The sequence below is a fragment of the Grampus griseus genome, assembly GCF_964374135.1.
Source record: "Grampus griseus genome assembly, chromosome: 7".
In the NCBI taxonomy this organism is placed as follows: domain Eukaryota; kingdom Metazoa; phylum Chordata; class Mammalia; order Artiodactyla; family Delphinidae; genus Grampus; species Grampus griseus.
The window spans coordinates 21,759,129-21,777,901 of NC_139001.1; positions in this window are offsets into that span (position 1 = coordinate 21,759,129).

Consider the following 18,773-nt stretch of genomic DNA (forward strand, 5'->3'; position numbering starts at 1 on the left):
GCCGCGGAGCGGCTGGGCCCGTGAGCCGTGACCACTGAGCCTGCGCGTCCGGAGCCTGTGCTCCGCGACGGGAGAGGCCACAGCGGTGAGGGGCCCGCGTACCGAAAAAAAAAAAAAAAAAAAAAAAATATATATATATATATATATATATATATATATATATATATATATACACTTTTTTAAATTTGTTTTTTCTCTTTTATATTAGTTTTAGGAAAATAAATTTATAAGATTATTTGTACCTGCATGGAAATGTATCTTAGAATGTCTTTATCTAAGACAAAACTAAATCCCTAGTTTTGTTTTCCTCTGTTGCAAATCAACTAATCTTTTCAAATGTGGAAATGACAGAGCTGTTCATTCATTTAACTGTATGTGACTGACCCATAATAGTTGCACAGGAAATGTGAAATAATGAAGGAATAAAAGAATGAACAAATGGGTAAACTGACTCTGGAAGTCAGATCATCTGACTATACTCCTGACGGCTGAGAAAGCTATGAGCCTCTACTTTCTTCTCTATGCGTCTGCATCAGTGGTCACTTCCACGTGCTAACTAGATTTGGGGCCAAAGGGCTCCTTTGTGTCCTCCATCCTTTAGTCCTATCCCGAATTTCACTGTTGCTTATTTACTGTTTTTGTGGGCTATGAATGGTTTCTCTCAATTCTCTCAGGCCAAGTAATGGGCACAAAGGATTTGTGATTTAAATGGTGACAAGAAAATTAACTTCTCTTCTGGTGGCTTCTAGCTGAAGAGTCATTCATTTATGTGTGGTTTCTGGAAGGAGGATCCCTTGACAGTCCCTGTTACTCATTAACAGGTTTACACAATTAGTTTAACAGATTGAATGGTTTAACAGATTAGTCACTTAACTGGGTCTTGAGAAAACAGGACAGTTAAGAACTGGCAGAGTGAAAGGAGAAGATCAGATTCTGGAGTGTGGGATGTTTACCCAAAAGAAACAGCAGTTCTGGTGGCCAAGCCAAAAGGTGGGGCTCTGAACAGCAAGAAAGCAACACAGTTGGGTGGGACGGACTGAGGAAAAGACAGATGAATGTGCAAAGGACAAACCTCTTCTCTTTTTATTCTAGCGCTTGTCATGCATATTTCAGGAGAGTATAAAGATTACTGAAAGGTCTCTCACCTTTTTTGCCCTCATTTCTCATTACATACCAAAAAAAAATTTAAGCACGCTGATGGAAAATTAATCAAAAGAGGTAAAAGTATATAATGAAGAGTTTCCCTCTTCCGCTAGTCCCCATGGGTTTTTGAGTAAAGTGTGTAATGGCCTAAACCCAAAACTTTGTGCCATTCACCCAACGGATTTGAGGAACTGACTTATGAAAAGGCTGAGAGATGACCACTGAGTTTAAATCACATGAACCCTGACACCAAGGTGATTCAAGTCAAGAAAGTAGAAAGCAGTCTCCATTCAAAGGGCAAAAAATCTGTCCCAGCTGGAAACACGTGTGACTGAATCACATCCAGTGAATGGGCTCATCACAGCCTCTGAAGGTTTTATTCTTTGAATTTTAAAATACTCAGTGTTTCTGATTTTTCAAAGTTTGCTCTATCCTGGAATTTTTCCAATTTAATATCATATCCAGGAATTGGCAGAAAGGGAGTGCTTCACCATTTACTATCAGGCATGAGAAAATTATTTTTGAGAGTCACTAAAGTATGGGGAGAAGGGCCACATTCCTGGCAACTGGATTTTCCCCAATACTGCTCACCTCTGTCAAACTCTATGAAAGAGCACTCAACTGATACACTAATAGAATTGCAGAACTGATGCAAGACAACAAAATATATGGAGCTGATGTTGATACTTACCTCCTTTTGGAAGTAGAAAGGAGCAGTGATATAAGTAAGGTGAAATGGTAGAAGAGCTAAAAATAAAGCTGGAGTCTAATTATCTTTTCCTTTTTTTTTTTTTTTTTTTTTTGCGGTACGCGGGCCTCTCACTGTTGTGGCCTCTCCCGTTGCGGAGCACAGGCTCCGGACGCGCAGGCTCAGCGGCCATGGCTCACGGGCCCAGCCGCTCCGCGGCATGTGGGATCTTCCCTGACCGGGGCACGAACCCGTGTCCCCTGCATCGGCAGGCGGACCCTCAACCACTGCGCCACCAGGGAAGCCCTGGAGTCTATTTTTGTCTTACACTTGATTTGGATGAAGTAAGTATTCAATAACACACACCGCTTTGAAGATGATGGAAATGCAATCGTCAGTAGGGTACGTAGTTGGAAAATGTGGCTTTTGGATCACACAGAACTGAACACAAATTCTAGCTTCATCAATACTGGCACTATGGCAAGTTACTTCATGTCTCCAAAACGTAGTTCCCTCAATCACAAATGGCAGTTACACTACCTCATTCCAGGACCAAAGACTTAATATGTATTCATCAGCAGATAATTTATGACTAGGCAATAAATGGTCACTATTCTCCACAGAGAGCTGTCTCAGCCCAGCGTCCCTTTTGACCCTGCGCACCAGGCTCTGCCCCGAATGTAAGTGCTTCATAGGACCACAGGCTAGGAATATTCATTCCCTTTCTCTCATCTCACTTTCTATCCTGTCCACAACCTGTTAGAGTGTATCACTGACACGTAGGAATTAAGGATATAACAATCATGAAAGGTTTGGATACATTTAGAATAATGACAAATGTAAGATTTTATTTTTAAAGCCAGATTAAAACAAGAGGTGAACTAGTCATTGCTGATTTTTGTTTTCTCTCTGAATTCTCTCAGACTTGAGTTACTTCCAAAATCCAGCTTTAGGCCTTAGAAATTAAAAATATTTTCACACAAATGCTCCCTCTTCACGGCCCCTATCTGGAGCCCGTCCTCAAGCCAGAAGGAAGGTTTGTCCATTCAGCAGGTGGGAACCTTGGACTTGGACCTTTTACTCTTCCCACCACTTGATCCTTATGTCTGCTCCCTACCTCCTCCAAAACGCTGTCAGAGTGTGACTGTGTTTTGACCTGGTTTTTCTGAAATTCTTGGGAAATGCCTCAATCACTCGCTCTTTGACTACTGCAGTTTCCTCTCGTATATTCTTTCAAAATCTTTGCTTGTGAAAATTCTTATCCACTAAATTGTAACCAGCCTACCTTTCTAAAACAGAGGCTTCCCATTCTTCCTTGTTTCATATTTTATTGAAAGCCAAGTCTAATTCAAAACCAACCTCTGCTTCTAAATTTGGACTGTACACGAGGATGACTGTAATATTCGCTATTTATTGGGTTCATTCAAGCCATTTTCTTTTTCTATCACTCAATACAGGTTTGAGTTGGGAGGCGGTCTTCTACTGGACTTGCCATAAATTCAAAATATTTATTCCAGCCTCAAAGGTTTGAAAACTCTTGCCTTAAATATTTATCTCCTCGGTTGGTGATGCACTCTGAAAATTTCCTAATGTTCCTGTGAATTAAGGACATCTTAAGATCTGTTTCAATGAGGCAATTTTCCTACTCCACATTGGCTTAACTTCATGCATGCAATCTAATATCCTATTTAAGAGGATATTGTCTGTGGATGAGAGAGAAGACAGGAAGAAAATTGATTTATTAAATCTTCGGGCAGGAAAGAGGCGAGTCTGTGGGTCGCGGACTTTCTGGCTGCTCCCGCCTCCTTCCGTCGGATCCGCGCTCTCCCTCGGCTGCGCCGGCTCGGCCGCCAGGGAGACAAAGCACCGCCGCAGCCGCCGCAACCGAGCAGGTCCCGGGCCATGGCCGGGCCGCTCCCCGGCTCCTCGTCTCCCGTCCCGCCACTGCTGCCGTCACCCTAGGCCGCGCCGTGAGGTTTTTGAGCACCAACTACATGCCAGGCACTGGAATTCAGACAAAGAACCTCGGCCCTCCCAGAGCAGCCCAAAATGACCCAGATGTGGAAGCAGAGGCCCAGAGAGGCTTAAAGCTTGCCCGGGGTCACACAGCCTGGACACCACAGAGCTGACATTTGAACCCGGAGAAGAGCAAACCAGAACGGAGCAGAGGGCAGGGAAGTGAGCAGTGGCCTGAGAGGTGTCAGCTGAGATGCCTCCTCCTCCAGGAAGCCTTCCGGGATCTCCCTATTCACGCTCTCATGGTGTTTCCACCATTGAAGCCCTGAGCACACAGCAGGTACTCAGTCTATACTTATTACCTGGATGAACAGTCACCAAATTGTCCCCAGCTCAGCTCTCTCCTCTCCTCTGTTCCCTGATCTAAACCTGCCTCTGCCTGTAAGGCCTTCCCTGCCTTCTCATTCCTCTCTGTTCTCTCCACTCTTGCTCTCCCATGGTCCCTAGTTCAGAATTCCACATTTCTGTGTTTTTGCTGCATTTTCCACTCCAGATGGACAGCAACTGCAGACACAATGTCAACACCAAAGCTAATGGTCCAGAGGGAACATTGGTTCCCAGAGCCCAGGGGGCACCTACTTCTACAGGTTCTTAGGTGGCTTGTGTGTGTCAGATGAGGCTTCCTCCTCCACTCCTGCCCCCACCTACAACCCACAGCCACATCCTGAGGATTTCTGACTTCTGACCTCCGGAGCTGCAAACCAAGTGTCCAAAGGGCCTGTCTTTGGCTTTACTTTGGAGCAATTAGTTATCCTAACCAAGGAGGAGGTCACTCATCATTTCATTCCCACCACAAGGACGTGTGGAAAAACTGGGGTGATCGGAAGGTTTCCAGACAAAGAGAAAAGGTCTGTCTTGGGGTACCACGTGCCCTCGGCTCACGGGTGAATAATGTTTAATGCCGCTTAGGGAACTCTCTTGACATTATTGGTCAAGAAAAAACAAACCTCCTGCAGCTTGATACACGGAGAGACTCACCATCATGGGTTGAAGGAACCCAACCCCCACTCATGAAAACAGAACATAATACTGAGCCCTTACGTGCCACACACTGTCTTATGTGTTTTACATGCATCATTATTCCTGACAATGACCTTTTGAGTTGGCTGCTGTGATACCCCCATTTTAAAGATGGGGAGACCGAGGCCCTAGTTACACAGCTGGGAAAGGGGTGCTGCTGTGTTGGTCACCAGAAAGCCCCTCTTGGCATTTTTCCATCAGGAGTCCAGAGAGACCCGCCACTCACACACTCCAGAGAGGTGGACACAGCTTGTAAACTGGCTGGTCTTAGGGCCACGGCCTGTGGCTCCTGATTGGGGCAGGGCACAATCTCAGCTCCTCAGATCTAGACCCGAGTCTAGCCAGCTTCCACCTGCTGCAATGAGTGGAAAGTATATTCCAATCCTTCCATCCTCCTTTGCTGCAGCCCACAGCACAATCACCAACCGAGATGTCCACAGGACCGGGGCAGGTGCTGCAGGTGCAGACAGAGGCAAATCATGGGCACATGTCCTAACGGGGAGGGCTGCTCCTCAGCTAGCTGCTGTCATGTTGCAATCTGGGCCCTGTGTGGCTAGATCTTACTGTTTTCCAGTGAAGCCAGTAATCGTGATTTTTAATGAAATTAGAACACTCTTTAACACCATACACAAAAATAAACTCAAAATGGATTAAAGACCTAAATGTAAGACTGGATACTATAAAACTCTTAGAACACTCTTTGACATAATCGCAGCAATATCTTTTATGATTCGTCTCCTAGAGTAATGGAAATTAAAAAAAATAAATGGGACTGAATTAAACTCAAAAGCTTTTGCACAGAAAAGGAAACCATAAATAAAACGAAAAGACAACCTACAGAATGGGAGAAAATATTTGCAAATGATGCTACTGACAAGGGATTAATCTCCAAAATTTACAAACAGCTCATGCAGCTCAATATCAAAAAAACAAACAACCCGATCAATAAATGGGCAGAAGACCTAAATAGACATTTCTCCAAAGAAGAAATACAGATGGACAAGAGGCACATGAAAAGTTGCTCAATGTCACTAATTATTAGAGAATGCAAATCAAAACTACTATGAGATATCACCTCTCACCAGTCAGAATGGCCATCATCAAAAAGTCTACAAACAATAAATGCTGGAGAGGGTGTGGAGAAAAGGAAACCCTCCTACACTGCTGGTGGGAATGTAAATTCATACAGCTACCATGGAAAACAGTATGGAGGTTCCTTAAGAAGCTAAAAATAGAGCTACCACATGATCTAGCCCATTCCTGGACATATATCCGGTGAAAAACATGGTTCGAAATGATACATGTACCCCAGTGTTCACTGCAGCACTGTTTACAATAGCCAAAACATGGAAGCAACCTAAATGTCCATCGACAGATGAATGGATAAAGAAGATGTGGTACATATATACAATGGAATATTACTCAACCATAAAAAAGAATGAAATGATGCCATTTGCAGCAACATGGATGGACCTGGAGATGATCATACTAAGTGAAGTCAGACAGAGAAAGACATATCATATAACATCGCTTATATGCGGAATCTAAAAAAAATGATACAATTGAACTCATTTACAAAACAGAAACAGACTCATAGACATAGAGAACGAACTTACGGTTACCAGGGGGGAAGGATGGGGGGAGGGGTAGATTGGGAATTTGGGATTGACATGTACACACTGCTATATTTAAAATAGATAACCAACAAGGACCTACTGTATAGCACAGGAAACTCTGCTCAATATTCTGTAATAACCAAAATGGGAAAAGAATTTGAAAAAGAATAGATACATGTATATATATAAATGAATCACTTTGCTTTACACCTGAAACTAACACAACATTGTGAATCAACTGTACTCCAATATTAAATAAAAATTAAAAAACAACATATTAATACAAAAAAATATCTTCGGGTAGTAAACAGACTTCCTGTCTGAGCTCTTTGCCATAAACACAAATAACCCTAAACTGTCACTTCCATGTCAGTAAATCTGAAACTCCACATTCCCTCCAGCGCGTAGAATGGCTGTCTTTTCCTAGCCTTGGAAACAGCTATTTAACTACTTTGTGATTGTTACCAAGTTACTATCTTTACCCTATCAGAAAATGTTTTCTTCTCTGTCTTCTGGCTTAGTCATCAGATTTTTCTTAGTTAGTTTCTGTTTCTGTATCTCCTCTCACCCCAAAAGACTACATTTCTTCCCACATGCAGTGGAAGGTCCCAATGGCCCATAACCACTGATGTTATTACTTACGGATAGTGGAGGAATTGAAGAGAGAATGTACAACTCATGCTGGTTATCCTGGGTTGTTTGAAAGACTCAGTCATTCATAAACCATCATCCATCCGTGAAAAAGCAGGTTCAGGCTATACTTCTATCCAGAGAAATCTACAAAAGAGCTGCCCATATGAATGCCCATGTGAATGGCTGTTTGGTCACAAATCACATCTGCTTTGCAGAACACCTATCCCGTCACTTTCCATTTAGGGACCTATTTGGAACTAATGTTTCATTATTTTTCATCTATGGCTTATAACTAAATGTGACAGGGCTTTCCTAAATGATGCTTATTCAGAACCCCCCTGAACCCTACTTTCATCTCCTGGATTGATGACTTCCTGTTTATTTGAGTTGCCCCAAGACGGTCTAAAATGATTTTTATGATATGCCACATAATCTAAGTTTTAAATCAGACCTTTCTAAACAATACCCTACAACTTTTGTGAAAGTCTTATGCAGGCGTTTTCACATGATACTCACAAACAGAAAACTAATTTTATTTGAAAATAAATTTATGTGGCCCTAAAAGTGTTTTTCTACTGACATCGCCCCCACCTCCACAGGAAGAGGAAAAGAGCAGACCTTTGATGCACCAGACACTGCATTAGCTGCTTCGTGTACATTATCCCAACTTCTCTTCACAGCAATCTTATGAATGATATTAACTCCATCTTGCATATGAGAAACAAAGTTTCAGAGATATCAACTAGCTCAAGTGGCTGAGCTGGGATTTCATCCAATTCTAATGCTCAGGCTGCCTTCATGGGTCACGTCCCTTTCAAAGAAGATGTTTTCCCTTCCTTTCGGAAAAAAAAAAAAATCTACCTAGAACAGGAAAGGAAAAAGGTAAACCAATTCACCTCGAATTTGGAAGGGGGGGACAAAGCTATCATTCTCCAAAGCTCAAAAGAAAAAAATGTAGTAATAAATTGCTTTTAGTGAAATATATAATGTAGATTGTAAAAGCAATAAGTTGATGATTTTGTTTAAATAATATGAGCGCCAAACATATAAACATTTAACACAGTCACTTTTTATTAGAGATCTACACAGACTTTTAAAAATGATCATTCTACCCATCTGCTCCACATCTGTAGTCTTTCTGTCTACAACTTTACTGCTGGTGGCAACAATGAAATCATACCATCTCTCTCCACTGTTAGACAAATCTAAGAGGCCTCCCCACTGGGCATAGTGTTAGGGAACAAAATGGAAGGAAAATGAATGTTTGGGCATATGCCATGGGGGTCAGGAGCAGTCTGTAGAAGGAAAATTGAGAATCCAGAGAGAAAGTACCTAACATTTCAGATGGTTGAGGTATCCTAGGCAACAGAGCTATAGACATACTCTGGAATAAGTACAGTTATAGATTGTAATGTTAAGATTCCAAGTTAGAAGGCCCAGTCTGTCTGCAAACTGTTCTATCTGTAACTGATCTGTTGCCCACCAAATGGTTGTTTTTATTGTTGTTTTTTAACTTTAGTCTACAAACTGTGACATGATAATTACTACTGTGTTTATTCAGATTCAACAATGAGTTAAATCACCAGTCCACAGAATTAGAGAGAGACCCAACCCACTGGATGGGGCAAAATGCCTCTATTATTTCTCTATGACTGTTAAATCTACGTTATATATTTAACATGAAATGTATATTTAAGTTTTAAATATACATTTAGGAATCAATATAAAATATGTCCACTGTGGAAGGCAAAATAATGGCCCCTAAAGATGTTCATTTCCTAATACCTGGAACTGGTGAATGTTATCAGGTTGCATAGGCCAGGGGAATTAAGGTTGCTAATTAGCTGACCTTGAGATGGGGCAATTATCCAGGTGGCCCAATGTAATCTCAAGGGTGCTTGAAAGAGAAAAAGGGAAACAGAATAGAGAAGGTCAGAGTGAGTTGATATGAGAAAGACTTGATTGATAATTGCTGGTTTTGAAGATGGAAAGGAGCCATGAGCCAGGGAATGTGGGCAGCCTCTAAAAGCTGGAAAAGGAAAAGCAACAGATTCTCCCTAGAGTCTCCAGAAGATAACACAGCCTGTTTTTAGCCCAGTGAGACCAGTTTCAGATGTCTGACCTCCAGCGCTGTAAGGTAATAAATCTGCATTGTTGCAAGTGACTAAGGTTGCAATCATTTGTTATATCAGCAATAGGAAACTAATACAACTACTACAGTCTTCCCTCTGTATCCAGGCAGGATTGGTTCCAGGACCCCCAGAGCATTCCAGAATTCAAGGATGCTCAGGTCCCTTATATTAAACGGGGTAGTATAGTCAGCCCTCTGTATCTGTGGATAAGGAGGGCCAACTGGATTCTGAAGCAAAATGTTAATAAGTATAAAAGTCTGGGTATATTGACTAATAAAGATACTTATATTTTTAGATACTGACAAAAGTATTGTTGATTCCCAGGGGAAGTTTAGTGTATTTAAATGCCATTAAAGATTTTAAAAGGAGGGAAGAGGGACAGTAGCTGAAACAATGAAACAGGATGTAGACCATTGATAATTGTTGAATGGTGGGTGATGGGTACATGGGGTTCATTATACCATTTTACATGCTTTTTCTGAATGTTTAAACATGTTCAAAACCAAGTTTAAAAACATTTTTACACCCCCCCCCCAATTAAATAACTTTCAAGAGGGGTCCTTTAAGCAAAACCAGTACTATATTAAACAAATATTCTGTATTCCTTTTCCTAGAATGAAATACGAAAGACAAAAATCAAAACATTTTCTCTTGTGATTTAATATGAAGCCTTTGGTATTGTTATATTTCCACTGGAGATGATAAATACCACATTTTCATAGCAGATGATTTGTTTTCTGCCTAAGTTTGAAAACAAAGCTCTCTGTGCCTACTCAGAGAATTATGTGAACATTTTTGGTTCTATTAGCATAAAGAAATGCGTCTAGTGATGAAAACAGAATGGGAGAAACCAGACACAATGGATTTGTATGATAAAAACCAGCACATAAAAATATAGCATTGCACCATGAGAAAGTATAATACTATCTTGATAAGTATACTAATTAATCCCACTATTGCTAGCATTATGTAAAAATTATTCCATCTTGCGTGATGCATTCTATCAGAGTCTGAAAAACAGATAAACAGAGACTAAGTTTCTGTGAGATTAGTACAACAAAAGAAGTAGAAATTTTCCAAAGAACTGGGTGAGTCTTACGACTTCTTTGAGATAATCGAATGACCAACATGACAAGCTACTATAAAGCAGATAGACATTTTTATTTTTTAATTATTGAATTTATTAGCTTCTTATGGCCTGGGAAAAGGATAAATGTTTAAATCATATTGGTTCATACAGAGATTTCTGCACAGAAGCAAACCTACATACAAGTAGATCCACTAGAAGAATTAGACAATTGGAATAAAAGAGAAAAAAAGGAAAAGGTCTGCGATTCTTCTTTGTGCTGGTATAATTCTAACAGAGGGTCTTAGCGCCTACATAATTTTAGTATCTATTGTATATTTTTTTCCATCTCTGCTCTCTCTTGATATTCCCTTTCCTTATGCCAAGTAGCAGCAGTATTTTTTGGAGAAAGCAGAGCATCATTCTAAAAAGTTTACATCTAAAGTCCTTATGGAAATCATGTCTCCTTGTCTTTATTCTACTTTCTATGGAAAGTTGGATCATAGATTCTGTGATTCTTGGCCCTTATCTATCCTTCTTCCTTAAAATAAGTTTCTATTCTTATAGATTTATACATCATAATGCAACATTAAGAACCATGACATATATTTTATCTTCCAATTCCAGGAAAATATAAGACCTAAAAAAAAAAACCATCCTATATTTAAATAACTCCACAAAAGTTTTTACAAATTCTGCTGTTACCATTTTATCTTTTTAACACTGCAACCACCACCACTGCCACCACCAAGAAGCATTTCTCTATATTTGATCTATGCAGTGTGAGAACTTGGCCTCTGGTTCTCTTTGATGAAAACAGAAAACAGCTGGTAGCCATTATGTATATTATATACCTTCAAACACTGTAAGACTGTTATTAGGTTACCTTCTTCCCTTCTCCAAGATAAGCAATTCTGATGTCTTTAACTCTTTCCATTTCTAACCCTTTCATCAACATTCATGGTCTCTTCTGAATCCTCTCCAAATTTCAGAGTTCCCTTAAAGTGTGGGCCCCCAAACTGGAAAGTGCTTCCTTATACATTTCTGACTAGCGCTGAGTAAGAAAAAGTACCATCTATGTATCCATCTGTCTATTTAAAGTTAAGTGATCATGGAGGGCTACCACCATAGACCATAGATGTTGGGTGTATTTTGGTGCTAAAGCAGCGTGGACATTAAAAGGAAGAAAACATGTCTGTTTTTGCCTTAAGTTCTTGGCTTCAGTGAGACCACACCTAAAAGGGACCTTAAGACATGTCTAAATCCAAATAACAGACAATGTCTGGTCTAAATCAAAGACAGAGGCATTCTACTGACTCAGAATCATTATCTTGGAAACCACTTGTTCTTACATGGTTAAAGGTTGATTACCTAATTCCATTAGGGGTTGGGGGATGGGGTAGGGGTTTTGTGTGTGTGTGACAGAGACACTCAGATAGTTCTTCTTTGTTCACATATCTTTGCCAGTCTTAAAATGCAGATAGTTTCTTTGTGAAAATGTATCAGTTTTATTTGTTTTGTTCCATGAAAGAAGCCAAGGTGTCTAACTGTACGTAGCAAAATTTCCCATATTTTAAAGCAAGAACCTTACTCCATTTTCCTTTTAAACGTCCTGCCTACTGCTCTGATGCCCACCTCCTTTTAATTGTCTTTTCTAGTCGTTCACTTTGTTTTTCCCTTCTACCCCTTTATTTTCCCTGTCCTGTTTCCTTCCTTCTCATTCATCGTATCTAATATCTACATACATCAACTGTGAATGGAGCTGAAGAGATCTAGTAAAAATGTGAGGTGGGGCGGAGGAGAAGAGACTTAGTTAAGGATAGAAAGTCGCCACAGTTCACATTTGAAAACATCAAATAGGAACGATGGTATTAGGAAGCAACAGAAAAGACAGGAAATAAAGTTATGGAGTGATCAAAACCTGTCACAGCACCTCAGACTCAAACTTTCAACAGCTCAAAATTTGAGACGCTTTTATTCTAAAATGTGTCATGAGTTGTATTTCATCAAAAATAAAGTTTGGAATAAAGCAGTCCATTTTTTAAAAATTCTCTCCACAGCCCGGGGGAGAAAAAATCTCCTAGACTCTCCACTTCAAAAAGAAGCTCTGTTTATTCGTGTGGTGAAAGTGAGAATTAAGCCCAAAAGTCAGAGGAAGAGAGAGAGGCATCCCAGCTCTGGCAAATCATGGGCAGGCCGGAGAATTCAGAGCCAACCTGCTTGGCAAATGGATGTTTGAAAATGTTATGTCTCAAGGGTAGGAAACACTGCAGGCGGAGTGTTTGTGGTGTTATCACACAAAAATCTCTGTGTACCTGGACTCGGTGTCCAAGTCATTTCAAACCCCAGGCTTTGCACCAAATTATGTCAACATATGACTCAGAAGAGGCAGAAAGGGAAAAACAGGCACCAAGAAGGCAAACCTGGGGAGAAAAGAGCAAATAAAAGACATAAGCCAAGGTAAGCCAGCTCGGTTCTGAGGAGAACGGCAAATACATTTTTTTTAACCAGTCAAAGGTAACAGGGAAAGATGAATGTACATCTTCTCATGACTAGACCTTTCTTCTCATCTCAGGGGAACAAGGAGATAATCAGAAAATGTATAAGATGTAGAAAGAGAATTAACATTGCCCTTTAATACAAACCTTTGCCAGAAAGTGCCAGTTATTTATATTCTAGTCTCTCAGCTCCAGTGGGGATTTGCGTTAGGTTTTCTGAACAGTTTATAAATATAGTACATGCATTGTTATTAGAAAATGATACTGTGAGGAAAATCAGATCATTTCTTCGGGGATAAACTACTGGACATTAGTCTCTCACATCCCTGAACCTCAGATAGTGGGCCTTGATACTTTCCTCAAATATCATCTGGTTAATTCTAGTCTCAAATTGCACTCACTTAAAATGACCATACCTGTATTATTAAAAATGCTTCCATGAAATAAGGAAACTTTTATTTCTCTTACTGCCTGGTCAGAATTATCACTACCAGAAAATGCTGACTGAAAGAAAAACTTTTTAATTTCTTTTCCAGTACACAATAGCAGTTGTGTTTCAGTAAAAGTGCAGTGATTTCTGTTTCCTTTTAAGCGCCAGTGCTAAATAAAGGCTATGAACCTGCTGGCCTGGGTCTGAATATAAAGTGGATGTTTCGTATAGTGTATAACTTATGATGTGTACGTAGTGAAGCCATCAGCGTGCCTATAGAGTGAATAAGTCCCTGAATCAGTCTCCTGGAAAAAGGCGAGTGTGGCCAAAAAAATGCCTTGAGAATCTGACCTATTTTACCAGACAATTTAGAAAATCCAGTGTTTTTTGCCTTAATATAACATGCAGTGGTTGATCAAATAATCTCAAGTACATACAATAAAATCCTATGTCCTGATTCTCCTGGCTCTGCAGACACAACCAACCATGTAAAGACAAGAATATAAAAAGGAGATGAATGCTGGATGGTGGTGAAAAGGTGGCAAATTCCATTCAGCTAGGCAAGATTGACTTGAGAGTTTAAAAGTGTATTTGGAAACGAGCAAGACAGTGTAAGAGATTTTTTTCTCTTAAAAGAAAAATCTAATACTTTTCATTTTTGGGTATATTTTATACAAGATTCCTAAATATTTCACATGTGTTTCTAGTGACATTTTGTGCTTTGAAAAAAAAAAGGGGGGTAATGAAATGTTAATGATTATGAAATGCTAATGGCCCAAGGGGTCCTATGTAATAATATCCATGTTGCTCAATCTGATAAACTGAGAAGGGCAATAAATGTGACTTTTCTAATTTTAACTAGCATATAATTATAGAATAAAATGAGTTGTGAATCCAATTGCTTCTTCGGGACTTTTGTTCTAGACATAGTTTCCTTTAGAAACTTGAGAATGAAGGGTGCCCGTGAACTAACATGGAAACAGATTCTAATGAGTGTAGAAAGGCCGTGCTTGGGTTAGCCAGTAAGGAGGAGACCAACCACATCTTCTATTGTAGCAACATCACAGCTGCCACTGCTCTGTGCCCAGGCTGTTCCAGGCATTTGATGGCAAAGTCAGTGGCTCAGACACCCTGTAGTCACTGAGGCTCCACATATATCCCCATATATGTTGTGAGTAACGGACTGGCTGTGGCTGAGAGTCTGAGACTTTCTGCTCACAAACTGTGTTGTATGGAATACTAACTGCCATGTGGTAGACCTCTCAGCTTTGCTTGAGTTTTTTAAATTGCTAGTCTGCATTTTTCAGAACTTGAGAAGGGGAGGTTTGAGACTGATGTGTGCAAAACAATGAAGGTGACCACTGGGTGATGTACATCCATCCTCAAGTGCTACAAAGTAATAAGCAAAGACTATGAACTCCAGTCTGGGACCTGAGCAGGTCCTGTGTGTTAAATGGCCATTCTAGAGCAAATAGAAAGAATTTCTGTCAGTGTCCTAGCTGTCTGGTATGCACATAGAGCAGGATTTCCATGCATCATGTGGCAATTAAAAATAGAGGACCAAAAATAGAGTTATATGACATGGTTCCTAGCTACTTGTAGAGTCTCAGTCAGTGTTTCTTGGACAGGTGGCTGGGTGGATGGTTGAATGGAAGGAAAGAAGGAAGGAAAAGAAGAAAGAAAAGACTGTCATCACCCCAACAGTTTGGGAGTCAACATTTTCAATATTATCCAGAGTAAATATTTGCCTCCGGACATCAAAGGGAGAGGTTGGAGGAAGGGACCACTGTACTTCTCCAAAATCCTCTCTCTCACCTTCTTCCCTAAGCCCAAATAAGAGGAGGACTGATGTGGATGGGTTAAGGATAAGGCCAACTTGGTGGTGACAGAACTGGGAAAATGTGCTGAAGGAAAGGGCTTGAGGTTCAGGAATTTGGGTCTCAGATGACTTAAAGTTAGATTTCTTAACACTCCATTTACTTCAACAATGTTTGATGAATTTGTAGGATAATTTATGTACCTCTCAATGCTTTAGATATCTGAATTCCATCAGTTCAAGCAAAGGACTGTTCTCACTGCATGGATTTCTTTTTATGATGTTAATAATGAAATCTTGCAACAGCAACTCTTGTCTGAACCAAATTTAATCTTTTGAGTGTCAAAGGAAATACTTTAGATACTATAAGTTCATGTTGTAGGAGTTAAAGGAGTAGCTTCTTTTAAAAGTTTGAGGGCTTCTTGGGCTTCCCTGGTGGCGCAGTGGTTGAGAGTCCGCCTGCCGATGCAAGGGACAGGGGTTCGTGCCCCGGTCCGGGAAAATCCCACATGCCGCGGAGCGGCTGGGCCCGTGAGCTGTGGCCGCTGGGCCTGCGCGTCCAGAGCCTGTGCTCCTCAACGGGAGAGGCCACAGCAGTGAGAGACCCGCGTACCGCAAAAAAAAAAAAAAAGTTTGAGGGCTTCTAATCACACTATTTTCTCTTGTAATACATAGTTACTGGGGGAAAATTGGAAAATACAGAAAAATGTAAGAAATAGAAATTATTTGTTAGATTTCCTTTCAGAGATAAGGAGGGCAAGGCCAGTGTTGTCAATATTCTAGTTCTTTTTCTTCCTCTTGAGAATAAAGTTCCCCAAAGTAGGCGGGGCATAAATGAGTTCTGGTCAGTGGTATAAAGATGCAAGTGATGTGTCTCAGTTCCAGGCTATACCTTTGCAACTCCTTTCTTCACCTGCCAAATGAATGCATAAAGGAATTCAGTTTCTAGAAGATGGGAAGTGCCTGGTTCCCCAAATGCAAATTGAATGCAGAAAAGTCACCCTCCAATCCTGCATTGGATGATGACATAACAAGTAATAAACTTTTAGGGTTAAATCACAGAGACTTGGGGGGTTGTGTATTACAGCAGGTAGCCAACCCTGACTAATACAGACAATCACTAACATTTCCTCATGGTACCTTTCAGTCTTTTTTCTATGTATATATTCAGCACAGCTGTGGTCGTTTAAAAATACGCCTTTGTATTCTGAATTTTTATTTAATATTATCCCAGAAGGATTTTCTGTTCTATTATAAATGCTTCATAAACGTAACTCTTAATAACTACATAGTATTCTATCATATGTATATATTACAATTTATATAACCAAAGTTTATTTGCAGATAAGTTCTATTCAGTTTTTTACTGTAACTATCTGGTAAACATGTTTATGCATAAATTTGTGTACACATATCTTTTCATTTTCTTTAAATAGATTGTTAGAATCACTGGGTTAAATAGTGTGAATATTTTAAGTATTGATTCAGATATATACTGACAAACAGTTTTTCCTAAAATCTGCATTCCCATCATAAGTGATACGGAAGTGCTTCTTTATCACAATTTCACTAGTATCAAGGATTATAATAATGAGTACTTTTAACTAAAATTTCTGTTTTTAACATGGGAACATGCCTTTGACAACAGGGTTAACAGACTATGAAGAAAATAAGTTGTACAGTGTATGCTGGGTTCTACAGATTATCTGCTTCTTAAGTAGTGGAGCTGCAGATTCCACTATGTTTACAAATTCCAGCATACGAAAGGCAGAATCTTCAAGAATAGGAGACCACTTTAACAGCATAAGCTGTTCAAAATCTATAAGAATGAGGGCAAAGGACTGGGAGATAATATTTGAATAGGACTCTGAAGAATAAATTGGGAGCCTGCCACTCAGATAGGAGGGCAAAGGACACTACAGATGGAGAGCTATATATGTAAATACAGGGAGGCATAAATGACGGGCCAAGAGTGGAAAATAACAAGCCCATCTGTCGTTTTAAAACTTTGGAGGATGGCACAGAAGCTAAGACTGAAAAGAAGCTGTAGCTGTGAAGGGCTATGTATGCCAGGCTAAGGAGTCTGGAATTTATCCTGTAACTAATAGAAGACAGACATGTTCATAACTTTGTTGCTTTTTAAGAAATAAAAATGACTTTGCATCATGTACAAGCCACTTTATAGACATTATCATTTTTGATTCTAAAAACAGCTCCACAAAGTAAGTCCTATATTATCCACACTTATAAGGTATGTCAAAAGTGAGGTCAGCAACAAGTCATCTGCATGTAAGAGCTAAGATGTGAACCTAGATCTTTCTAGCTTCGAGCCCATGATCTTCTCATTGTACCATATTGCCTTCTATGCTATAATGATGTGGAGGAAAAATTGGAAAAGAAACACAGTAGAGGCAATGCGACATATTAGGAGGATATTACCTTGTTCAGGGAAAAGAAAATTAGATCCTTAATTAACTATCTCTAGGATAAAGTAGAGTTCAAAAAACCAAAATCAAAGGAAAGAGATTTTCAAGAAAAGGGGACTAGATTTAACATGGCAAGTACCTGATGGCCTTCTCAAGAGACTTCCGGAAGAGAGGCAGAAGATAGTGTGGGAGATGAGCGGTGGGAGCCAGAGTAAATGGGAGGTGACATTATAGAAATGGTATGAAAGTATGGTTGAGACCCTTACGTCATATCTTCTCTGATTCTTTTTATATCATTGCTAGGACCACTCATCATAATACTTCAAGATCATAATAATCAGTTTATATTATCAGAAACTATGTTATGGTTATAAACATATTTCAATTGTCATCAAAATATACTTGAGTGGAGAAGCCATCTCATAACATTAGGAATTAAACTGCAGAAACTGTAGAAAAGTCCTAGCTTCAATAATATGATAACAGATTTCTCATGACATCTCTGAAAAATTGCACTAAGAAGTATGCCCGTGTCATTCCATCTATATCCAGGCACCATAGTAATTTACTGCAAATCAGAGATGAACCTTTTGTTCTAAGGAAGAATATAGAGGAGAGAGGTCTTAGTCAACTAAGGAACTACTGAATAAATTGTGCATACTATGGACTAATTTAATTATACTGCTACTAATGCTTTATGTTAAACTCTATAGAGACTATAAAAGGACACTGAAGAAAGACCTTAAGAAGTCCCTATATGTAGTGTTTGTACTTAATAAATTTCTCAGTATCCTTAAGATAAGATCTTTGCCAAAATTGGCCTTGTCTACGCCTATTAATTGTTGATCATTAATGACATGACTATAGATGCCCAATCAGTGATCCAGAAATAGTTTGTTATGTCATTTAGAATTTCTGGTATCCTTCAAATCCTTGAATTTCCTCACATTCTAGAGTTTTGTTTCAGAGATCTTATAAAGACTCTACATGTGTGTATCAGTCAGAAAACAGAAGTTACTCTAGACATTTCCAACAGAGGAGTTTAACACAGGAAATGTGTTACACTGGTAACGGAAGCTCTGAGAAGGCAAGTAAAGGATGGTGACAAGACCAGAGGTTAGAAAATTAGTAGCCACAACTACCAGAAGGAGGAAGGGAGAAATCAATGCTACTGAAGTTTCAAAGCCAAGTCCCAATGCCAAGTGGAAGCATAGTGGGCAACTCAGTGGGAATTGGAGCCACAGAAGAGACAAAGGAGAGACAGAGCCGTTACTCAAAGCAGAGAGAGA